Raw genomic sequence first — 26,560 nt, 5'->3', positions numbered from 1 at the left:
AGGAGCTGGTATATATATATATACACACACATATATATATATATATATATACATAGGAATATACAAGGGAATGAAAAAGCGACAATTTCGGCTAATTTGTGTGCCATGAGTTGTTCCAATGTGTGTATATATTAATATACACAAACACAAAAAATAATTCTGTTTGATAGTGGAGGGTTAATAACTATCAATGGTGGGATTTGGAAAACTTAAATGTATTTATACAGTTCGTATCTACAGAAGAAATTGCACTGTAAAAGTATTTATACTGACAGTATTTTTACTATGTTCATTGCAACATGTGACGCACTAGCACTTTAAAAATGGGTCACTCACGCTGTATTGTCATGTGATCAAGGCCGCAGGGATGGCCGAAACGCGTCGTGACATGTTGCATTTTGGGCAATAAATGTATGCTGCTATATAAGTTGGTCCTTGCCTCGTGTTTCTGCCTAGGGGCAGAGTGCTGCTGCTGCGGTAAGGACGCCAGATTATTAAAGTGCGGCTTAACTGTAAAGGGGAGGTGTACACACAGGACTGATACGTAACGTGGCGAACGCCAGCAAAGATAATTGCAGATACGAAAATCAGAGCTGTGTGTTGAGTTAGCGCAGAAAATAAAGCCCCAATCAATCAGCAATGTCAGGCGATGCGCGTAGAGCCCGGGAGCTCGCCGCAGTGGAAATGTTCTCTGACGAACTAGAAAACGAAGTCATTATCAGTAAGGAAATCAGTGGTGAAAAAAACGGGGCCGAATCTACCAGTGTAAGAGATGTCTTCAGGGAGTTAGAAAAGCTGAAACACCATGAACAATCTAAATGGTGGGAAGCACGCTCGCTTAATAGGTACCTCTGTGTGGGAGAGTACCAAGGGGGCTACGCATTATGCCAGCCCCCAGCCTCGAGGCACCTAATCCCCTCATGATGGCCGAGTGGGGCGAATGCAATTTGGACTCCTCTCATCGCCTGATGCAAATTTTGGTTAAGTTTGCAGAAATAGATGGGGAAGAATTGCAAAAGAAGATAGATGCCTTGGAGGATGTAATTAAGCAGCAAGTGGGCGACAAGGAAACACCACAAATATGCAAGCTAAGAGAAGACATGCTTACTATACTGGCTAAGGAAGAAGATAAAATAAAAACAAGAAAAATTTATAAATTCAAAAGAGACAGGGAGGACTACGCCAATGGGCAAATATTTACTTTTGCACGCCGCTACGACAATTTGAGAGCTACAACAGCAAGTAAACGCAGTGTAACTAATAAAGGAGTTGCCAAGCCAGTGTCAGATGACTCGTCACTAACCAGCTCGGCCCCAGAAAGCGAGTCAGACAATGAAGACGCAAGAAGAATAGCTAACATCAAACTGACTCTGGGGGAAGAGCTGACCATTTTAAAACGAAGCAGAAGGGACACCCTGAGGCCACGGTTCCAAGGCAAACCGGCAAAACAAAATGCCAGCGAAGGAGGGGCCGGTGCAAAGCCGCAAAACAAAGGAGAGTCAAACAGACGGGGATGGGGCAGGGGTGGAACCCAAACGAAATCCAAGTGAATACCGTCAATCAGTCCCAGACATCCAACGTGGTAACAACTCAAGGAGTACAATCAAAATCTATAATTAACCTGAGCACGCTGGAATTGACAATAGCGGAACAGCAGTTGTTAAGTTTGGGCCTTAGCTTCTGTCCAGAATCAAATTTTTCCTACACAAGAACTCGGGCAGATGTATACCAGTATATAAGGAAATTAAAGCTCAAGAAAATGTTTATGCATAAAACAACAAACATTGGGACGACGATATCAGAGCCTAGAGCAGAGACGAATGGACTGGCGGTTAGAGATATTGGTTTATTCCATGATATGTGCCAATTGGCAACTGATGAAAATTTGGGGACACAGGAAAGAGTTCTATTGAGTGGACAGAAAAAACCTACCACCCCTTTCAAACCCAAATCTAGATATGTTTCATTGGCTGCACATGATGGGTTAGATGCATTTAGCGAGTCAATAGTGGCACAAATTAAAAGATTGGCACATACAAATAATGACAAAAAGAAGAAATATTCAAGTCATGAGAGGAAACTGAACCAACTGATTATGAAACTACAAAAGGCAGAATTGGTAATTCGAAACTCAGACAAAGGCGGGAACATTGTTCTATGGCCGGTAAAAGAATATTTAAAGGAAGCAATGGTCAGCTGGATGATACCCAATGCTACAGGAGGAGTAACCCCTCAAGGTACACGACTATGCAGGAGTGCCTATGCAAAAATTTGGTGGCATGGAAAGGATTGGGACTGTTGAGTGGGGATGAATTTAAATTTATCACAAAAGAACACCCACTGGTCCCCTACATATATTTTATACCCAAGGTCCACAAGAGTCTAACCATACCACCAGGAAGACCTATAATTGCGGCGTGTGGGGGACCCCTTGAAAACATGTCTAGATATATAGATCATTTTTTGCAAACGCACATGAGAATGTTGGACTCATATGTTCAGGACACCAGCGACTTCCTAAACAAAATTTAGGAAATCACATGGCGTACCGACCTGCTTTTAGTAACATTGGACGTAAGCTCCCTATATACTTGTATTAAACATAGGGATGGCTTACGGGCATGTGAATATTATTTAGGTGCCAGGCCAATGGAATTTGCCCATCATTCAAGAATGCTTCTAGAAATGTTATCTTTTTGTCTGGAGAACAATTATTTTATGTTTAATGGCCAATTCTTTCAACAGGTTCAGGGTGTAGCCATGGGGCCAGTTTATCCCCCAGTTACGCGTGCCTATTTATGGAATGGTGGGAGGAACTGGTCCTCAGGCGTAAATACGAGCAATATTGTTCATCCAATATAGTCTGTTGGCTTCATTTTATAGACAACTTATTTATTGTTTGGCGTGGATCAGAGGAGAGTGTCTTGAATTTTATACAGGAAATTAATGTAAATGATCTTAATTAAAATTTTACCTCTACAGTTAGTAAGGAGTCGGTGACATTCTTAGATGTGCAGGTTTTTTTAACGAATAATATTCTAAGTACTACCTTTTTTAGAAAGCCAACGGCTGGTCATACTTTACTTCTTGCCACAAGTGCCCATCCGCAACATCTCATTAAGTCTATACCGTACGGCAAGATGCTTCGCATCCGCCGTATCTGTAGTAATGATGATGACATGATTGCTAAGCAACAGGAAAGTTTAGCAAGATTTGTGGAAAGAGGATATAGCCCAGGAGTAGTGGAAACCGCCATGAAGATGTCACAACTAAAACCAAGAGGTGATCTCCTGGAGTACAACTCTAATAGGAGTCAAATCCAAAATGTAGATACTAATGCTGTCAGGCTGATACTGACATATTCTAAGCAGGAAAAAGAATTAAGAAGCATAGTCAGGCACAATTGGCACTTTATTCAGGAAGACCCCCAGTAATTGGCGAGGCAATGCCCTCAAACCCAGCCATAACGTTTCGTAAAGCTAGGGGTTTGGGGTCAATCCTAGCAAAGAACAGTCAGGAATGTTTTAGAAAAGAAATTTGGCTGCCCACCGTAAAGGTTTTTTTAAATGCTTAACATGCAAAGCCTGCCAGTATGGTGTAAACACCAAGAAATACACAACAGTCATTCCTAGGACTACCAGAGACATTAGACAACACCTTACATGCAAAAATGAATATTGTGTCTATGTCTTAGAATGTGAATGCCATTTAAAATACATTGGCAGCACAAAATTGCAATTCCATAAAAGGATTTTGCAATATCTGCGGGCCATAACTAATAAGGATCAAAGTTATCCGGTTGCGAGACATTTTGAGGCATTTCACAATAGCAAACCAGAATGTCTTAAATACTACGCAATCGAATCCATCCCTGTAACAAAAAGAGGAGGGGATAGGGAGGCCTGCATGAGAAGAACTGAAACTAATTACATTTTAGAATTTGACTCCAAATGGCCGGGAGGGTTAAACACCACTGAGGACCTCCATACATATCTGTAAATTATACATTCATTTAAGAGGCGTCGCAGGTGTCTATACGTAAGAAGCTATATTCTTATAAGCCATGTCATGTTGGACCATTTGGAAATTCGTGTATTTATATTGGTGTGTTTTCATATATTGTATTTAAAAATATTTATACATTGATGAAATTTAGACCATTATGGTCCACTAAGCACAATATATTTATAATGTGTCGTGATTACTTTTAGCTGTTTTTTTAAGACATTGGGTAGGTTTTTATCTATATGTCTTTTAATCAGCTACTTTTAACATGTCACCGACATCTTCTTATAATGGGTTCATATATGAAATGGTTTTACTAAATATGTTTTGATCAAATAGTTTGTATGTATTTATATTTATATACATATATATATTCATATTTATAATTTTCTTAACAACTGTATGATCTCTAGGCACCTCCGTTCCCAGTCTAATTAGAATTTAGACACTGAACAATGAATGAAATTGTAATATTTATGAATTTGAGAGACATTTAGGGTCTTGTACTTCGTCAGTAAGCACATGAGTCACTTTAAAAGAATTGCACTGTAGCACCAAGTCACTTTAGTATAATTGTTGAGGGGGATCCCTCTATGACTAGTTGCAAGTACAAAATGCTGTCGAGACCGGAAATGAACAGAATTTCCGGATTGGGGGTCGTATTTGATATAGTTACAATCTGTCTGAAAAGTGAAGTAAAACTCAAATGTGCAATGAACATTTCCTTTTTAGTTCTATACTATCATATAATTTTTTTTATCACACTGTTTAATAGGGTATTGATAGAACACAGTTGTATTTAGGTTTCTAAATTTGGTTTTCACGTTTAGGTGAGCACGTGTAAACTTATGAAAAGATAATTCGTGTTGCATGGACCTATGTAATGGAAATGGTTTTCCGAAGGAACTGAACTATGCATTTATGCAGGGGAATGAAAAAGCGACAATTTAGGCTAATTTGTGTGCAATGAGTTGTTCCAAGGTGCGTATATATTAATATACACAAACACAAAAAATAATTCTGTTTGATAGTGGAGGGTTAATAACTATCAATGGTGGAATTTGGAAAACTTAAATGTATTTATACAGTTCGTATTTACAGAAGAAATTGCACTGTAAAAGTATTTATACTGACAGTATTTTTACTATGTTCATTGCAACATGTGACGCACTAGCACTTTAAAAATGGGCTACTCACGCTGTATTGTCATGTGATCAAGGCCGCAGGGATGGCCGAAACGCGTCGTGACATGCTGTATTTTGGGCAATAAATGTATGCTGCTACATAAGTTGGTCCTTGCCTCGTGTTTCTGCCTAGGGGCAGAGTGCTGCTGCTGCGAGGTATTGCAGATATATATACATATATATATACACACACATATGTATAATTTATTTATTTATATATTTATTTATTCATATATATATATAGAGAGAGAGAGAGATAGGCCTTCAACGTTTTGTGCAACTCAAGAAAAGAGGAGGAGGCTCTGATGTGCACTGGGAGGTGGTTCCACACTTTAGGAGCAACCCATGAGAACGCCTGTACTCCCAAACAGTTTCTGTTTATGCGTGAGATGTGTGCTCCTAGGAGCCTGGCACCCCCAAACACTTTAAGTATTACATTATTTCCTTTCTGTTTGTGTCCTTTGTCGCATGCAAGATATACAGCTCTTCAATATCTTGAATTCCAAAATGTTTACTTTTCTGCCATGAATTATTCGTTTTCTATCACAATATAGGACACCGAAGACCTATCCGTCGATGGGAGAACTATTTTAATTTTTCATTGTTTTCATTTTACATTGACACGAAATACCCGCAAAATTAAATTAAATCACCATGTGCAAGTACATACAATCAAACCTGCTTATTGTGCACTGACAAAGGCTGCTCCCTCTCACCCACAGCAAACGATTACCCAGGCTGAATAAGTCGCAAGATAAATCACAATCAAAACGTAGAGGCGGTCGATGCTAAGAGACAATGCTGCGGGACTGTCAGAATTCTTCGCACCTCTCATGAACATTACAGAAACTGAACTAGATGACATTACCAGCATTTACCAAAACACAAGCATTCTAAACAACATTCTGCCCAGGGACCTCGCTGCAAAGCAAGGAAGCAAATAAACGAAGCTGTAATGATTTCCGGGGACGTTTCTGCTTCTCTGTGTGAGATCAGGAAGGAGCAGGCAAGGTTTGTTTATGTCAGTTGTTGTTGTCTGCAAGGCACAGCTAGAAAGTCACCAGTGTCATCAACATGCATTGATTGTGCGTGTATTGAGAATCTGCGTGGGTGGTTGAGGGGTGTCCAGGGAGTTCTGCAGAGTGATGTGTGCAGCGTTTTGTATATTCACTGCAGCTGTACGGGAAAAAATTATTCAAAGCAAAAAGTATCCTACAGCTGTGGATCTTCATTATACAGGCTTTGAGATTTGACAACTATACAGTAAAAACCTACTTCTTTCAGCTGGACATGCTTTGAAGTTTCTGTGTACCCAAGTGCAGCCCATTTATCTGTGGTATGTATCGCTGGAGCCCTCACTTCAAAATCAGCATAGTAATGAAAAACAAGCAAGGAAGATGCATAAATTGTGTTGAAGAAATGCAGAATGGGGCTACAGTATTGCTATAATGCCATCCCAGAATCGATTTAACTATTGAGTTGTATTAGTACTGCATTATTAGAAAAAAATGTCCCTCTGTAGTCACTGCTTAATTTGAGCGGGTGTTTTCCGGAGCTCGGCACCGGCAATTATTTGCCGTCACCGCCACTTAATTGGCTGAACCTGCACTTATGACTGCTGCCACATGGTGGCCAGTGCTTAATTTGTAAAAAAGATATGTGCTAGGGCCCTCGTCAGCGGGCCACCGCAGTTTGCTAAACAGATTGCCCCTGTACTTACACCTCCAATAACCTTCACACTGAAGAGTGACAATTCAGACTTTTTGAGTCTGCCAAAGGTTTAACCCCTTCCGTGCTTCCATTGGCCGACGGAAGCACTACCTCCCCAGTGCTGCCGTCGGCCGACGCAGCCCCGCCCAACCTTTAGAACGCCTGCACTACGGTTAAGGCGTTAAGAATGGCTTGGGTGGCAGGTATTAGTTGTTGTTAATGTATATTGACTTAAAAACAACTGTTTTTCTGCTCATCTTTAAATTACACAAACAGCGCCACCATCAGTACTTAATTTGCGAAAAAGAAGTGTCTCGTTAGGAGGCCACTGCAGCTTGTCCCACACATTGCCCCACCATTGGGCCAGTGATAGTAATAACACAACTATAACCATCACACTCCTCCTACAAGTGTGACAATGCTGACTAGTAAAGGCACTCAAAGCTATAAGAATGACTTGGGCGGCAGGTAATAGTCATTTGTAATGTTTATTAAAAAAATAATTAACTGTTGTTGTGATCTTCTCTAAATTAGCTAGACAGCGTCACCTTGTCACAAGTGCGGGTGTTGACAATTAAGTGCTAGTGCTGAGCAGCGGAAACCACCGGCTCAAATTAAGCACTGTAGGTGCAGAATATGGTACCATAATCTAGATTACTGCAAATCGTGACAGCAGCAGGAGGGGTGGAAGGTCTCCAGAAGGCAGCGATGGGTCACCTAGTTGTGTCAGATTGGTCTATTTTGAGTGATAACTACCTTAACGCCTAAACCACGGCGGCAATTCCGCCGCTGTGCTGGCGTTCCATTAAGTGGGCGGGCCACAGCGCCCAACGGATGTGCGCAACACTACCGAGGTAGTGCTCGCGACAGCTGTTGGCCGACATGCACACTTAAAGGGTTAATAACATTGAAAACGGAGGAGGGGCTGAAACAGCATTGCCAATTTTAAGTTCGTTATTGAAGATGGACTGAGGGCGAAACACTGTTTGAGAAACTCTGCAATATAAATCCCACTCCATTATTAACCTACTATATGTTGTGTGCAAAAGTTAAACTTCAATTCATTTTAGAAATCAATGAAATCGAGTGGATTTGCTGCTGCAATAGGGAGCACTGGCTAAAACATTTGAATATTGATGTTTTTTCTGTTGCCTTAGCGGTGATAAAAAGCCTTGAATATTTGAATATTTTTAGATCTCAGGTGTGTGGAGGAAGTCCAAAGATAACATAAATATTTAAAAGTCAGCCTCAGTTCTACTAATTAATTAAAACAATCTCTAGTACATTATTATAGAATTTTACATCAGGTTCCCAAATGTGCATTGAAGTGATTTTAATACTTTGGCAGACAGGCTAACATAGCAGCCAGTATTCTTCAAACAGTAACAGTTCGAAAACAGAACTATTTTGATGCAATTGCAGGAAAATTAAAACATTACTTAAACATAATTTCAAACATTAGTTTGTTTGTTCTAAACAGAATCATTTTTATTAGATTTGTTTTATTAAATTGTATTAAACGTAACAGAGATAGCTAAGAAATGCATTGCATATTCTTGATACTTATCTCTTTCCGATCAACTTTTTCATGCAAACAGCTGCCATTTTATTAGTACAACACATCCAATAAATTCAGGGGCCTGCTTATAAGTCGGTTTGCGTTGCTTTTGCATCATTCAATGTGGTGAAAGAGCAACACAAACTTTATCTGTGATTTGTGAAGCCACTCAGGCCACTCTGCATGGCCCTGAGTGGCTCCATAAACCTGGAGTAAGGCAACACGGTGCAAATCGCTGGGCTGCCCTAATCTGCCCTGGGAAGGTGCTCCATGGGCGTTGTGTGGGTGTTCACACGCAACTCCCATGGCTTTTGAAACAACGCTAGATTTACTAGAACTGGTAGACCTGGGAATGCGCCAAAAAGATACGCCTTCTCAGGTGAGGTGTATTGAGGATTAAAAGCTTTATATCTCTGTGTTCCTCTTTCTATGTGTGCTGCTTTCTGCAGCACACATAGAAAGTGGAATATGTTTCTCAGGATTGTTTTTGCACAGAAAAGTATCCATTCCTGCACAAAAACAATCCTGCATGCAACACAGGCACCCTTTCACCATGGTGCAAGGTTGTCTGCTTTGGTGCTAGGCTGTCAAAAGGGCACCAAAGCAGGGCAAAAGGCAGGAATATGCTGTATTGCCTTAAATATGTTGCATTCCTGCCTTTTCCTTGTCACACAGTGCAGCGTAGCAAGGTGACCTGCTCCACTGTGTGACATTCTCATAAATAGCCACCTCAGTTTCTTTCTATCATCGAAGATGAGTTGGGAAATTGACTTTGACTCCTAAGAGCCAAATATATTACATGTTAGGATGACTCTTTGTGATTTTCCCTGTTAAAATGTGTTTTATTTTGATGCTTATGAACTCATAATGATAGTGGATTTAACCACTGAAAACATTGCTACATTTAATTTGTGCATATACTCCATTAAATCAGTCAGAGTCTCGAGCCCTCTCAAGTGGGAACTGCATGAAAACCTACCAATCACATGTTTGATTCACAACCAATTGTTTTTATGTTCTTCTAGGTTGATCCCACTTAAGCTGACAACACCCATATTGGTTCCTTTGCATTCCTGTACTCCTCCCTGTATCAAGTACCATTTTTAGATTTGGCATATAACAGAAAATTCTCCAGTTTATTTAGAAAATAGTGAATTCTGTATTGAATGATTGGCTAGCAGTGGGGAGTACCCTGCTAGAACTGCCTCTCACATTCTCTTACTCTATTTAGCATTTTTTCTCAAAGATGTTGAGTTGACTCCGGAGACTGAGGATAGCCCTGTTGATGTATGAAGTTGAAAAAAGTTAATTCATATAGTCTTCTTGAGGGCGGACAGTTCGAGATTTCAATTCCTTCTAAAGATTTATCTTTTGGATCTAAGTGCTAGGTTTACATAGACATGCTGTGGTCTCACGCCCCGTGATCACCAAAATCACATGGTTTGTGGATGCAAAATGCTTTTTGTTACCTATTAAACTCCTTTTGTGGTTCTGCATCAATTTTTAAGTGGCACAATAGGGGTGCATCCTCCTAATTGCAATGTCCCGAGAGATTCTTCACTGGTTTGTTACTGTAATTGCAGACACAACTCAATGATAAGTCACTGATACCTCAAAAGATGTGGGAACCCATTCACAAAGTGGAAGCTGTTCCTGTTGGAGAGCTTCTCCTTTGGGTATTTTGTCAGGCAGCATAGATGGAAGCATTCAGCATTTCAGGGGATTTTTGTATGTTTTCTATTAAGTCTTCCCAAACATGCCAAGATGTTTTTAAAACCTACACGGTCCCTTTATAGAACATAGGGTGCTCTAGAAGAACCAAAGTTCATGCTTGGGAATGCAAACACAGGAATGGTGCCTGGTGTTTCCTGTGGGCCAACCCAGTTTGTTTTTAGTTAATCACAGAGGTTGCAAATAGCGACCGGTCTAATTGATATTCACTATATAGTTCATTCTGCAACCTCCAGTGATTCAAGAGATATATACTGTAGTGTAGTTCCTATATTCCCAATAGGCTCTGCGCATTGGAATAACATACCCTATAGATTAGACGTAGGACTGAGGTCGACTAGGTCTCTATCGAACATACTAGACTTAATTGTGTGTGCCAGCTAGCTCAGAGGTCACTAGAAACTTTCTCGAATTCCCAAGAAGGGATTAGTCTCTGACAACCGCATAAACATGACAAGTTTGTTTCCCCAAGATAAAACGTATCTTCAGAGTCGTGGAAACAGTAGATAGATATTTCACTCAGTCAATTGTGCATGCTTCGTTTCACTAGAGGTGCAGAGAAAGTAGAAAGACGGGTGTTTTCAATAAAAGGATTAATTGAACAGTCTTCTTTCTCAAGCATAAGAAATTAACTGCTACAATCGTAAAACTGGTTGTAAAATATAATGCATACAGAATAAATAGTAGAATAAAATAATACTGGAAGAGCATTGTATGGTTCCTAAACCATATATAAATACATACATAAATAACAGAGGCTAAAAGTACTCAACTTGTGCTTCTAAAATACGCCTACCCCGTGTACCTAACCTAAGCTTAGTATGAGGGAAGAAGTAAGTGAGATGTAGCATAAATGTAGTATTTTTTGCCAAGAATCTGCCCAAAATTTATCTAAGGGTCTAATCAGCTCCGTACCTTAGTTTAGAATGAAGAAGATCGGTCTCGGGACTCGATTTCCCAACAACCCGCAAGGGTAGCTTGGAAAACACTGGAGCTGGAGCTGGATTTCTCAGCAGGAGAAAAGACAGCGTCTCTCTCATTGCGTCTGCTGGAGGGACGGCTTCCTTTGGCACTTGCTGTAGCAGGGCGCGTCGGGCAAGTAGATAGTCGAACTGCTCCAAACCACCGTGTGTTTGCTTGGGCGAGTGTGGGCATATTTATACCTTGAAGGTGCCGAGTTTGACATACAGTTGGACATAAAAACGTCAACATTGAGTCTCAGTTCTTTGAAAACTCCACGAGTTCTTGGACAAATCAATATTCAAGCAAGGGGAAGTCCATAGCTGCTGAAGCTGAGTTTTCCAAGAAATCGTTGGGGATTTTCGGAACTAGTGGAAGTAGCCCTGCCGTATTTGGACTGCATGAACTATGCCTAAATATGGTTATGATTTCTATGCCCACTTAAGGATATGGGGCCAGATCTAGGTAGACAAATACCAGTCGGTAATGGCAGAAATTACCGAATTTTGGCCATTACCGACTGGTATTAGGCTATTGAGATGTAGGTGGCTACATTTCAGATTCGGTAATTTATCGAATCGGTAATTTAAGGAATCGGTAAATTACTGATTCCTTAAAATACCGAATCTGTAAATTACCGAATTTGTAATGTAGGAAGCACTCAAATGAGTGCATTGCATGGTTAAGGATTCGGTATTTACCACCAAATAAAAGTTGGTGGTAAATATCAAAAACCTTTGAAAAAGCAAATTTGTGCTTTTTCAAAAGTGCCATGTGGCAGACATACATGCCCTTAGGGCATGTATGTGTGCCACATGTGCACCCAGGCACTATTCACCCTGCCACCCTTGAATGTGTTCCCCCATTACCGAATCGGTATTTACCGATTCGGTAATTCCCATTCATTCCTATGGGCCTCCAGGCCCATAGGAATGAATGGGAATTACCGATTTGGTATTTACCGGTAATTATCGAATATTACCGATTCGGTAAACTTTACCGAATACTAACCTACATACCATTTACCGATTTGAAATACCGAATCAGTAAAATTCGGTATTTTAGAATCGGTAAATGGAACTTACCTACATCTGGCCCATGGTGATTTATATCTATATAAGGGCATGAATCTGGAAACTTACAATAGGGTACTAAAATAATACATAACACCCACTCCACATTATCATGTTCAACCAAGTTCAAGCACTAAAACATATAATCTAGAGCATGTGTTTACAACCCCCAAAAAATCCTATAAAATGCATTTGAAATGGTTGCACACGAAAAATTGAGCATTTTGTACAGTACACATTTAAGGGAAATGACTTCATTGTAAACATTTGATATGATATTAGCAATGCTTACTAAATGAATCACGAAAATTACATTTATGTAATGGCTCTTAGTTACAGAAGAAAAAGGTCGAGACCATCCCATAGCAGAATATACAAACTTTTTCAGTTTGTTGATTAGGTTAATATTGTTTCTAGGAAGTGTTCAAGGAATTCTTGTTCTCTAAGAATAGTTCTACTTTAAGCAGATTACTTTTTGTGCCAAAGTTCGGTTTGTTTTTTGGAAAAAGTCAAATGAATCTGTCGTAAAAATAGAGTTCAACACTTGGTAGCTTTGTTTTGAAAAAAGGGAAGGTCGAATTTCAGAGTTCGTTGTGTGCTAATTAAAAAAATTATTCTCGATGTCAGGAGAAAACATTAACCCCTTCCATGCTAATGACGAGCTCAGCTCGTCATGCAGCACAGTGCTCGTATGCTTATGACGAGCTGAGCTCGTCATGACCACACCCGTTTCTATTGCTGTCCAGCATAGCAGGGGAAACTCTCAAGCAGCGATGAGGTTAAGTCATCAAGGCTGGCAAAGAAATCATCTACCACAGTAGATGAAAGTTCGACTACTTCATTAAGAAGGTCAATTGTGCACAGATGTGAAGCATCGCCATCAGCGTCAGCCGCGTAAGCAATGTTCACAGCAGATGGTACCTGTGTGCATGATGGTCCGCGTATCTCACCCCCAGTTGGATTTGCCGGTGAGGTCTCAATGAATGCCGTCATCAGGATTGGTAGCCGCTGGGGGCAACACAACACATGAGCCGTAACCGGACCCAGTAATGCGTCAGCATCCGTTGGCATAACCGATGGTAATGTTAGACAGACATCTAACACGCATTCCTCTCCACAAAGCAGGCATCGTAGAACAGGTAAGATGCAATCTTGCCAGATTGGTCTGAATGACAGGAACCATGTGGTATTCAGATCTCTCAAACGAGCCAAGCAAGGATCTGTGTTATTCTGTCACGGTACCTCATAGTCTTCAGTGCATTTTCCATGCTGGCTTGGGTATCGCTGGTGGACGGATGTGCCATAACAGAGCAGGAGGAATAAAAATAAGATCCCTGCTACGAGTTCCAAAATGAGAGGCGGGCCGCTGAACACAAAGTGGACGAAGTTAGGAAAAATGCCCAGGACTGCTTCAAATGGTGCTAACAGTCCCAGAAAAATCGTCTTAAATACATGTGCAATACTGCTCGTATCAGACATGTGAAAGATACGACCTAACATTTCTGCGAAATGTACTGGGCAGTTTGTTGATAATAATGCATGTATCTCTGCAGAGGACCTTGCAACTTGCAGATCATACTTCTCTTTGGACGAGGTCAGTAGCACAGTTTTTGGAAAAGAATGGCTTTCATTCTGCTTAAAGTATCAATTCGTATAGAAGAGATGTTTAGTGAAGGCCATAGTGGCGACTCCCCGTCTGTCTTGGTTTTAGGAAACAATACTTGCATACAGCAAGTGACCCTGGCTGACACAGTAACAAGATATCTTATTCCTGGCATCATTCCACAAAAGCTGTGATCATTTAACATAATGTAGCTACCATTGGAGAGCTGCCTGAAAATTGGATCTATCACCGCTGTGGGCGAACCCTGCAGGTGGCAAGAAAGGTTATTGGAAGAACCTTCACAGGCTCCGTGTAAATTAATACCTTGACACAATAGTGTACCGCTTAGTGAGTTTTCAAAATTTTTACCACTAAGAAATACTTCCTTTCCCCCACTCCAACATTTGTGTGTGTATGGTAAATCCCAGGTCGACTTAATGTATTCTTTACCCAACTTTTCATACAGGCCTACTGGTATGTACTTTAAGCAATACTGAAACTGGAAAGTGGTCACTGGTATCGTGATAGTGCTATGTATTATCCATTCAACTGATTGTTTCTCAGAAACGGTCAATGATAATCTCTCCAGTTTTTCAATGCTCAGTACCGTATAGTCTGCCCCCCTCTGTACCAACGAGATTTGTTTATCTGTAAGGTTAAATACAGTAAACAGTGACATAGTGTTGATTAGATGCCAAGGCACATAGCCTGAACAAAGGTTTTGCAACATCCAGCCTAATAGCATTATAGAACATAATTGAGACTGGCCATTTTGTAGCATTAGCAAGTCCTGTTCCATTATGTCTATGGCAGATGATACAATGCTGTCCAAAGAATAAATTCTGGTCGACGGAGTTGATAACCCATTGTCAACTACAGAGAGTGATTTCTCTAAATTAATACGATCAATTTCCCGTATTCTTTCAGCTGTTTCCATTTGCGTGAATTTTCAAGCTTCATTGTAAGTAGCATATATACCGGCGTAAATGAAACGTTTATGACATGGATTACGAGGTCCTATTAAGAATTCTCGTAAATCAACGCCATCTTTAAGCTAAGATAAGTGTTGTTTTATTTCTGGAAGTGTGGATATCTGCAGCCATTCAAGGCATAGTTTTCCTACACTATTAGTTGTTATTATCCCTGGATGTTGATTGGATATATCTTGGATCTGGCCGAGTTACTGTGAACCCTTGTGTCTTGTTCAGGAATCTATCTTGACAGTTATTTGTGTCTGTGGGCCAGATTAACCATTTCTTCTATTCAGGATTTGTTCTGTTCTGTTGTAAAATATAATTTACGTCTACCTCCTCATCTGAAGTTAAATCACTATCAGGTGTGGGCTTAGGTATGGACGATTTGTTTAAATCTTTTATCTTAGCAATGCCAAGACAAGATGTCTGTTGAACAGTATCATTTAGGAACATCATTTGTTCTGGGATGATGCAGGCTCTGAACAATGTTTCTAAACCTTGTACCTGCCAGTCTTTTGTGCCCCAAACAGTTTTTGTCTCAATGTTGTCTTTCCAAAAGTCAAAGCCTAAGGTGGACAATTGAGCATAAAAGGCAGCAAAATAAATGTGTTTAGTATTTGTCAACATACTTTTCATGCCTGTCTTATTCATATTTTTAAAGTAAAAACTTTCTGGGTTTGTAACATTAAAACCTTTAAAATATGGACATTTTCTAAGAAATGTTTTAGAACTACCTTTTGGAGGAGTTGGACAATGTTCCCATTGATTATAAGTTAAAACATTTCTAGGGTTTGAAGATTTATGCAAGTAATGATGGCCAAAATAATTACAACAATACATTTCTTCCTAATTTGATGAACCTTCTAAGTATTCATGTTTTGTAAATTTTGCTGACATTTCTAAGTCTGCCATCATGTTATTAACAGTCTCAAAGTCCCAATCATCAGAAAATGTGCTAGGTGAGACGAAATCACTCAAGGAAACCTTAAATTGATGAGGAATCTTTAGCAGCTCAACAGGGCCATAAATGCCATAATCAGTTGTATCCCATGCTATTCCACCAGGTAGTGGGACCGCTGTGATGTTCACTGATGACAGGTCTCGTTGTTCACGATGAGATGATTTGTGTGGCTTCAGGAGCAAGTTGATGTTCTTACTTGCAGTGTCCATTTTTATGTGCTTTCCATCTATCAGCTTTCCCAAACTTAACACAAGAATTAGCCACAGCAGGAGATAAAGTACAGCTAACACAATCCAAAGTTCAACCCAAGGTGAAACCAGATATGTATTTGTAAGTTCTTGACCAAGTTCCTTTACTTTTTCCTTGAAAGATTTGTTTGCTGGCGTAGTTTCAGGTTCACTGGGATCCTCAGAAAAGTTATCGAAGTTGATAAAATAGCCAGAGGCAGTTCTGTCAATTGTTGGTACCCCATCCGGATTATTTGAAATCGCTGGAGCTGTTTTTTCCTTTGACATGTTTGTATAGTCAGATGCTACATCATTGTAGATGGGAATTTCTTGACAAACTGTTATTTTGGGTTTCAAGAGGTACAAGTTCCATGGCTTTATTGCAAAGTCCTTCTTTTCTCACTTTAGAATCTTCAAAGGTGATGAGTCATTCAGTTTGAACCTCTTGGATAGTAGAAAGATTTGGTCGTCTGCTACATCTTGGGGGTCCACTGGGCTACTACTTATTATCGGCCACATGGTGTGGTTTTGCCAGGTCAATTGACACAGATGGGTTCTCCTTTTTTCCAGCAAGGGGCAGCAGTAGTACTGTTCTTGATCCATGCATTGCTAGTACAGGTACTGGTTTTCTGTAAGAAGGCCCAAATTCCTTCTTGTCCGCTATTTTCTCCCTGACCAGATCCCCAATCTTTGGAATCCAGACAGGTCCTGCTGGGACAGGTGGTTTTTGTTCAGTCGTCGTTGGCTTTTCGCTGGTATTACTTAGACTTCTTCTTGCTTCATTTAAGTCCTGTAAAACAGCCAAACGATCTTTGATATCAAAGGGTTTTCTTTCCACCACTGAAGTGTGACGATCGTGATCTTCAACCAGCATTCTAGTACCAAAAAGGATTTCATATGGAGTGATTCCACCCAGAGAATTTGATGGCAGGTTATTAAGACTATGTTAGACATTTATTAGATGTTTGATCCACCCATCACCCGAACCTAATACCCTAGCTGTTATAGATTGCTTTATCTCTAAACAAGAAGGGGGACATGTGGGCTTGTTTAAAGAGGTCCAGGACCCTAGCCCATCTGAGTCAAGGTAGGTCCAAGGAGTGGGAGCTGTTCCTCTGGGGTTGGTGTCCCACACCAGCTAATGAGTGGTGGTGGGTATGGACAAGTGGTGTGATCTAAAAATCAAGGAGGAAGAGGGATGGGGATCCCGCTTTTGCGGAACTAGGGTCCTCACACACCCATCAAGCTAGGTGTCATGCTTCATTATATGGACCTGCTCCTCGTTGGGCTGGCGCTGCATTGCTCAACGGGCACCCGCGAAGGGGCTCTTTGTCGGAGATCTTTTGTTCCTTAGCGAATGGTGAAGTGGGGGTGTGTGGCCCGTGGGTGGTGTAGATATGGTGTAGTGAGTGCTAAAAATTAAAAGGAGTGGGATAGTCCAAGTCAATATTCTCTATTATGTTGGTAATCCACCTCATTAAAATATCTAACTGGAGTGGCACTGCCCCTCACGGGGTTGTTCAATTTAGATTGTGCTCTACTCTCTGGGTCAACATGTTTCTTGCCCTAGTGGTTCATAAGGATACCGTGGCAATTCTTCAGGACCGTGGTGTATAAGTGTTGAGCGTGGTGTGTGATATCTACACTGAGTGGTGCTACTGTTAGTGTGCTACCTCTCAGGGGTGACTACAATTCGGGTGTCTTGCAGACGCTATGACAAAATGACCTCTAGTGTAAGGGTCGGTGGCCCCAGCCGGGAAGGGCACGTTGTGTCTTCAAGTAAGGGTCAAAAACATATTCAACGTCTGTTGCAGCAAGAGAATTAACCCATTGTATTCATCTTGGATGTAGAGCTTTGCATTTGGAATGCTTGCCTTCGTCACTGCCTCTAAGGCAGGTACAGGTGTAACGACTTTAATGCATTTACCCTGTGCTAGGGCTCCTTTGCTACAGCAGTCTGAACCGCTGTCAGAATTTTTTCTGTTGAAGTGAATTTCATTTCAGCTTGTGTGTACATTTGTGATTTGTAAGCTATTGGTACCTTTTCACCTTCGTTAAAGGTTAGGTATGTGAATCCGCATCTCCCTGGGATGATTCAGGTAACAAGGTTGCGTACATTGTCGCGTGTTTGTAAGTGTGTTGTTGCCAACATGTCTGTTTGTACTGAACGCAAATTTTCTGTGTGTTTTTGAGTCCAATTAGTTGTTTTGAAATCAGGTTTGAATAGTTTGTAGAGAGGTTTAACCCTTTCTGCGTAATTCAGAATGTAAGTTCTTCCGAAGTTTAGGAATCCTAGAATTGACTGTAAGTTTTTCAGAGTTTTTGGAGTTTGGGCAATTCTTGATTTTTTTTAAAGTAGAATTTATACCCTTCTGAGGTTCACCCTGTTCAAGTGCCTGTCCAAATCATCATCTGTAAGGTAGATGTCATCGACATAAGATAACGCCTCATCATACATTTGTCATAACTCTGTTACTCTGGCTGAAAATAATCCAGGACTGTTCTTAAATCGCTGGGGGAGACAACAGAAGTGTCGTTGTGTCCCCATTATTGATAAAGTGGTCAAATACCTGCTTTCTGGTGCAATGTTTTGACAGAAGAAACCGTTTGAAGTCTTATATTTCTTCCAAACTATATTATTCATCAGTGCTGCACTGTGTGAATTTTGTACTGCATAAAAGATATCTTCGCTATGTGGGCACTCCCTGACAGATTCAGCTGGCCAGCCTTTTTCTGCTAGAAGGATGTCATAACCTTTAGATAATTTTTCCCACAAGAGTGCTTTTATTTTTCTAGTTATGTCCACTTCTATCCTGAGTGTTACTTCATATAACTCATGGGGTACACTAACCCTGGTGTCTGCAGTTTCAACCTGAATGTATTAATTCGGATCCACTGTCTCCAGATGATCTTTCAGGATCCTGCGAGCTATGGTGACCTCTGCTGCGCTATCCAGCATTGGCTGGGCCCCCTCCCCATTCTCGAGTTGTGTCCTCAAGATCCTTGGCATGTCTGATTTTAATACTTGCTACCTTCTTTTTGGAGAATTGAGCTTTCTTATTTTTTGGAACGTGTTGATCGTCTTTGGACTTCACGCGTTCCTCTTTTTGTTCTGATCGTCCTCTTCTTTCGGATTTCTGCGAGGAAGTCTGAAAGGTACGAGAGAATCGCGCATCAGTATCTTGATATCTATCAGTTTTTTTTATATTATCCCTATTTCTAAGATTATATCTCTTTTCAGAGTGCTCCTTTTGAGGAGATCTACCTCTGGACTGAGAGTGCTTCTCTTTAGGAAGTGACTGTCTACTATTTTCTCATTTCTTTTTAGGAGTAGTTAGATTGTTTTTGATAAAAACTTTTTCAGGATTTTCTGTTAGTTCAGGCTTTACAGGTTTCCCTCCCAAACTATCTTTTCCTAGTTCTTCATAGGATTTTTCAATAATTCTGGCAAGTTCATACGGTTGCTCAGTAATATCAAGTTATTTTAATTTTTGGCGGATTGCCACTGATGTTGCTTCACCTTTAATGTTAGCTATTAAGATAGCTGAGACATGTTTGAAATCTTTCAGTAATTTCATACCTAGATTCAAGGCCGGTTCTGGACCGTGTTCATTTTGAATCTGTCTCAGAACTTCTGGTATTACCGCCATAGACGGGACACCATGTGTTTTTGTGTAGATTGAAGCAAAGACTGTACCCCAAGTGTCACAGTCCTCTACGTGTGGTGCAATCCCCATTGGTAAACAGATTGTTAGAATCCTGTGTTTCTCATGAGGTGTACTATTGGGAAATACTGCCTCTATTTGAGTAATTTTCTGGGCTAACCAGAATGGAATTTGTTCCCTTTTTGCGGGCAACTTACCGATTACAGACTGTATAGTCTGTGGTGTGATTTTGTTTGTGTTCCCCTGATAAGGGGTGTGCTGTGGAATTCCTATAGCAGGTTGGACTGTTAAAGTCCGCATGACATATTGTACCAATTGTCTATGTATTTTAATTAATTGTTTTAGCTGAGCTAACAGTTCAGGTCCTGTCATTTGTTCAATGTCAGGATGTGGTGTATAGCTGGCTAGTACCGGCCATGTAGTTCCTGGTCTACCTAGTGGACCGAGCCTGGTAATGTGATTTTGATATTGTAGGGCGCCTTTAAACCAGAGCTGATGCTCTTGGTAAGTTAGTGGAATTTCAATGTCCTCGAAAGGATCGTATTCCGCTGGAGGTTCCTCTATCTTATAGGAGTGGAACACATGTGTTGTTGGATTTGCCTGTGGAAAGACAATCCATGAATAGAATACCTCTGTCTGCCAATATTCATGTGCCTCTATGACAAATATGACTCTACCACCTCTTGCCGATAGGCCATTTTCTATAAGCTTTATAGCTATGGTTTTCCTCACGTTTTCCGGGATGATTATAGCATCCGGGTCATTTTGTTGGAACCCTGTAACATCAAAAACCGGTTGGGATGCAGTTCTTGCAGCTCCACTTCCCCCAGGATTATCCTTGTCGGACATTTTGTTTAAGACGTTTTGCAGAGCAAATTTCAAGGAAATAAAGATAAGGTGCACAATATTTTGGAGCACTGTATCCTTCAACGTTGAACAAAACCAAAAACTAATACATAGGATTTTTCGTCCTACTCAGTTTAAGGCGGATATTTTATCCTTTAACCCACTCCAGACGTCTATTGGAGTTTTTACGGGATAAAGGGGTCTCTGTGAAAAGCACGACTGAGTTACTCTAGTATCTAGGGTTAAATTTGTGCCTTACCAAACGTTGGGCGCCATGTAGTGTAGTTCCTATATTCCCAATAAGCTCTGCGCATTGGAATAATATATCCTATAGATGAGACGTAGGACGTAGGACTGAGGTCGACTAGGTTGCTGTCGAATATACTAGACTTAATTGTGTGTGCCAGCTAGCTCAGAGGTCACTACAAACTTTCTTGAATTCAAAAGAAGGGATTAGTCTCTGACAACCGCATAAACATGACAACTTTGTTTACCCAAGATAAAACGTATCTTCAGAGTCGTGGAAACAATAGATAGATATTTCGCTCAGTCAATCGTGCATGCTTCGTTTCACTAGAGGTGCAGAGAAAGTAGAAAGACGGGTGTTTTCAATAAAAGGATTTATTGAACAGTCTTCTTTCTCAAGCATAAGAAATGAATTGCTACAGTCGTAAAACAGGTTGTAAAATATAATGCATACAGTATAAATAGTAGAATAAAATAATACTGTAAGAGCATTGTATGGTTCCTAAACCATATATAAATACATACATAAATAACAGATTCTAAAAGTACTCAACTGGTGCTTCTAAAATACGCCTACCCTGGTGTACCTAACCTAAGCTTAGTACGAGGGAAGAAGTAAGTGAGGTGTAGCATAAATGTAGTATTCTTTTGCCAAGAATCTGCCTAAGATTTCTCTAAGGGTCTAATCAGGTCCGTACCTTAGTTTAGAATGAAGAAGGTCGGTCTCGGGACTCGATTTCTCAACAACCCGCAAGGGTAGCTTGGAAACCCTGGAGCTGGATTTCTCGGCAGGAGAAAAGACAGCGTCTCTCTCAGTGCGTCTGCTGGAGGGTCGGCTTCCTTCGTCACTTGCTATAGCAGGGCGCATCGGGCAAGTAGATAGTCGAACTGCTCCAAACCACCGTATGTTTGCTTGGGCGAGTGTGGGCATATTTATACCTTGAAGGCGTCGAGTTTGACGTACAGTTGGACAGAATATTGTCATCAAAGAGTCTCAGTTCTTTGAAAACTCCATGAGTTCTTGGACAAATCAATATTCAAGCAAGGGGAAGTCCCTAGCTGCTGAAGCTGAGTTTTCCAAGAAATCGTTGTGGATTTTCGGAACTAGTGGAAGTAGCCCTGCCATATTTGGACTGCATGAGCTATGCCTAAATATGGTTACGATTTCTATGCTTATAAAAGGATATGGTGATTTATACCTATATAAGGGCATGAATCGGGAAACTTACAATAGGGTCCTAAAATAATACATAACAATACCTGATGCAGTAGTATATAGGTGACAATGCAAAATTAGAAAAGTTGCTAATAGTCATCAAGCAATTTGCAACATCTTTTTGTGATTTGTCTCTTTTTACACCTGGCCCTAAATGTTTAGACGCATATGCACAGCATCAAGGCCACTGTAGCCACCCAGTATAAGATAAAGCAATGTGCATTTCCAGGATACAATTCATTCTTGAGGACACATTCTGTCAGAAACACGAGGCTCTGGAACTGTGCCACACTAGAAGAGAAATAGTTAGGCCACCATAAGAAATTGTTTCATTTGATCTCAAGGTTCATCTAAAGATGGGCTGGAGGGGGAACAACAGAAATTCTATAAGGAGAACCAGAGGTATGAATTTTCAAACGTATATATAAGAACATAGCCAAAAATCACAAAGCCCCAATGATAGTCTTAGGAATTGGTAGTTCAGAACCTAGGCAGGATTTCAGGGCATTCGCGATGGAGGGTGGATTGGATACACCACACTGGTTCATCCCGCTCAAACATTTTGCTTTCTAACGCAGTCTTTTTTAATGGCCCTTATCCGCTTAAGGGCCCCAAGGACACCATCATGGGGTCTACTTCTGTGTTTGGAAAGGAGGTCATAGGGCTTCTCTCCCTATCCACTTTAGGGCCATGGGTACCCCATATCCAGGGGACTAAGCATTTTTTGGGGAGATAGGCATGAGGCTCTCCACTTCAAGCAATCTAGTGTCCCTTGGGACTCCCTCCCTTTGGACCCAATGGGAGCAGTGTTCCAAAAACCCCACCCCCTGGAAGACTCCAGTTCCCTACCTGCAAGAGTGAGGGCAGAGAGCACACATTTGCTACCACCTGACAGGAGCAGAAAAAACTGCTTCTGTCAGGTGAGAGCAAACCAAAACAGCCGGCTCCCAGCCACCACAATCAGTGAAGGGAGGGGAGTCTGCAGTGGCAGCAAGGGAACTGGGGTTCCTCTCACAGCCCCATGGGCTCATATTACTGTGGAGGTCCCGGGTGGGCCTGGGTCACCTAAAATAATTTAAGCAGGTTCGGCCTCAGGGGTTGGTGTCCCTGTCGCCCCCTAAGTAGCTCTTAGAGGGGGGCTGCACATCCCCTCCCCAAGTCAGCCTCAGGGGATTGAGTTCCCAAGGCCATTATGTGGCTCAAGGAGGGGGCCGCATGCCCCCTTCCCAATAATCAACATGCTTGCCCCAGGGAATGGGGTCCGAGGCCCTTGTGTGGCTATTGGAGGGGGACAGCATGCCCCCTCCCCGTTAATAAACATGTCAACCCCAGGGGATGGGTTTCCCGTGGGGGCCTATGTGTGGCTCACGGAGGGGGCTGCCCCCTCCCCATTAATGAACATGATGGATATAAGATTTAAAGATATAAGGGGGCAGGGTACGGAGCCTAGCCTTTGGGACCCCCCCGTGCCAAAATTTTAAATAAAATGGTTTTGCCACAATCCTGCAGCACTTCCAAGGGATTGCATAAAAAAAACACACAAAGGCATCTTCAATTTCTATTTAAACTATTATGACTCCAGGTGTAGGCCATGGCCCAAGGGTCAATAACTGCCATCGTTGGGGAGGGGGGCATGCTTTGGAATCCCCATCTCCGATTACAGCCCTGGAGACCCCTTCCCGGGGGCTGTGGGTTAATTAAAGTGTTGGGGCACATGCATCCCCATACCCAGAGCCTCATAAGGCACCAGGGACCTGATTTCTTGGGGCACTAATCTAAAAGGAGAGAGGCTGGAACATGTTCCCTGAACCAGTTGGGCCCCAGGGGAACTCTTCATCTGGGGCCACATTTATTTATAAAGGGGAAAGGGGATCCATTCCCCTCCCTGAGCGGGTATCAGCCCCAGCGACCCCATTCCTCAGGGCCTGATCCTTTCAAGTTCCCCAGGAAGCTCGCCCCCCCGGACACAGTGATTCTCGGCCAAAGAGTATGCAGGCATATCCTGCCAGCACTCTCCCTGGCAGGTAACAGAACTTTGTTCATGTCAGTAGGGAGTAGTTACAAAATGCTGCTTCTGACAGACCTTGCACCCAATTGCATACTTTGCACGGCTGATGGCTGCACACACAAGTAGGTACGGTGCTCGTAGGAGGTTGGGCGCCGGCCCTGCACCCAACCAAACCCCATGTTGACCATGGCGAGGCTGCCATGCGTGTCTTTGGGTTGACATCCATCCCCGCTCTATGCACAGCCAAAGGGTGTGCATAGCGCAGGGTTGGCATTACATATGGTTTTAAGACATTACTTTGTGTTAAAAAAAACGAGGAATTCACTGAAAAACCAAAGGGTAAAGTGAAGTCAAAATTAGGAATTGTAATTATATCCTACTTTACATTATAAAAATAACATCCCCGAAAAAATCCAAAGGTTAAGGTAACGTTAAATTTGGGTGAAAATTGAAGTGACAACATAACGTTTTAAATCAATTTTTTTTTAAAACACTGAATTTCACCAGGTACAGTTAGCTCAAATAACTATAACCCGTCTCCAACTTGCACCCTCTCCATGCTCTGCTTATGAATCTCACATATTACATCAATCATGACTTTTCTATGACAGCAATTGTAAAATCACTGCAAAATCTGGAATTACATAATTGATGACACCATTGACATGGTAAGGGCGCGAGTTATAGTTATTAAAAAGCAATAATAAGGATATGATTAATTGAATTAAAAATAACATTTGGAATGATTTTTAATAAACAAATCGACATATGTACAATTTAAAACCTCACAAGCAAAGTTGTGATATAAAAGTGCTCCCAATGTAGTACTTGCAATGTAGTTTCACGTGAGGTAATGAAAACCTGGAAAGTAGTGATTGATAAGCAAGGCAATTTGGGTCTGGTTCTGGCAACCCCCTTCTCAATATATTGGTACTTGTTCTTCAGCTGGCATATATGCTAGCGTACCCAAGCATTTCATTTCATGTAGTGGTCAGATGCCAAGAACTAGTTGCATCAGTTACATCTTTTTTAACCGTTTTAAATCCTTGCAGCAGTACAGCAGTCCTTCTTCCTGGCAGAGTATCCACAGGTCCAGAAGTGTACTAAAAAGTTGGTGCCCGAGGTCCTTCTTTTATGCTCTGGTGCCCTGGAGCCAGATGTACGACAATTTTTTGCGGTTGCAAATGGAAAATCGGCCCATTTGCGACTGAAAAAAAGGGTGGTGGTATGTACAAACGCTATTTTGTGAGTCAGTGACTCACAAAATAGTGTTTCAAAGTCTCTATTAGGAAGGGGCATGCCAAGGGCATCCCTTCCTAATAGCTATTCAGAATGGCATGTACCATTGTCTCACTTTACTGCCTACTTCAAGTAGGTAGTAAGCCACTCGCAAACGGGAATGAGTCGCAAGGTGACCTCTACCCCTTTGTGAATGGGTGTGAAAATATTTTTTAAGAGCAGGCAGTGGTCCCAGAGAATGCATCCTGTTTTCCTTTGAGGAAACCGGGCTGCATTTGAAAAAAAACTGCTTTATTGAAAAATCAAACACAGACATGGGGGTCTGCTGTCCCCAGCAGGCCACCATCCCTGTGTTTGCAGGCCATTCCCAATGGGTCACAATTTGCAACCTGCCTCATGAATATTAATGAGGCATTTTCCTTGCGACCCATTTGAGAATCGCACACAGTGTCTCAGACACTGTTGTACATCCCATTTTGTGAGTCGCAAAACGTTGCAATTTGCGATTCTCAAAATGGAATAGTCGTACATCTGGCCCTTGGCTCTGTAATGTGGAAAAAGCTTCTAGATAGTGTACGCTAGCGCGGGTGAGGTGTGCAGAAGGTTCTGTGGCGCTCTACGGAAGTACACTTGAAAGTTGTCGTGAACTTACTTATGTGCAGTGCTTGGAGGTGAAGAGATCACCCACTCCCCATTTGGACGATCAAAATCACCCAGTTTGTACAAAAAACTGGTTTCCCCAGCACACACTAATGTCAAAATGTATTCCATAAATACCAGATATCAACAATTCTTGTCTTTCTTTGTATTTGTTAGGTTTATTCTCATATGCTCTTGCTTGGTTCTTTTTTAAGCCTCTTTTTAGCCAACACGTGTTTCGTCGCCCATGGCAGGTGGTCACGACTTCATCAGGGCTGTTTCGTCGGTATGGTTAGTGTTATCTTTTAACCAGTTGTAATTCCGTCCCAGTTTCCCAAAATAATTCCTTGTCTTCGTTAGTTTTTCTCTCCTAATTGTGTCAGTATTATCCCTTATTATTTGTTGTCATCCATTTTACCGCCTTCCGAGTGTTTGCTTGTGAAACCTTCCATCGTCCCAGTGAGTACACTTCTAGATAGTGGCTTGAAGTGCACAGATGCCCTACCCTCCCTACCCTGGCACCAAACTGTCTGAAGTGACAATGCAGGGTAGTAAAGCCCTTTGTGTGAAGACAGGACACAACCTATTCAAGTGAAAGTGAGACTTGGCCCTGCTTCTCCTTCCCCTCCTGCCGATGATGGTCCTACCAATCACACCTAAGCTTCCATTGTGTTTGTCTGTTTAGGAGGAATACACCCAGCCATATGACCAAAGA

Source organism: Lissotriton helveticus, chromosome 11 (genome assembly GCF_964261635.1).
Source record: "Lissotriton helveticus chromosome 11, aLisHel1.1, whole genome shotgun sequence".
In the NCBI taxonomy this organism is placed as follows: domain Eukaryota; kingdom Metazoa; phylum Chordata; class Amphibia; order Caudata; family Salamandridae; genus Lissotriton; species Lissotriton helveticus.
Note: the sequence above shows the minus strand (reverse complement) of the source record.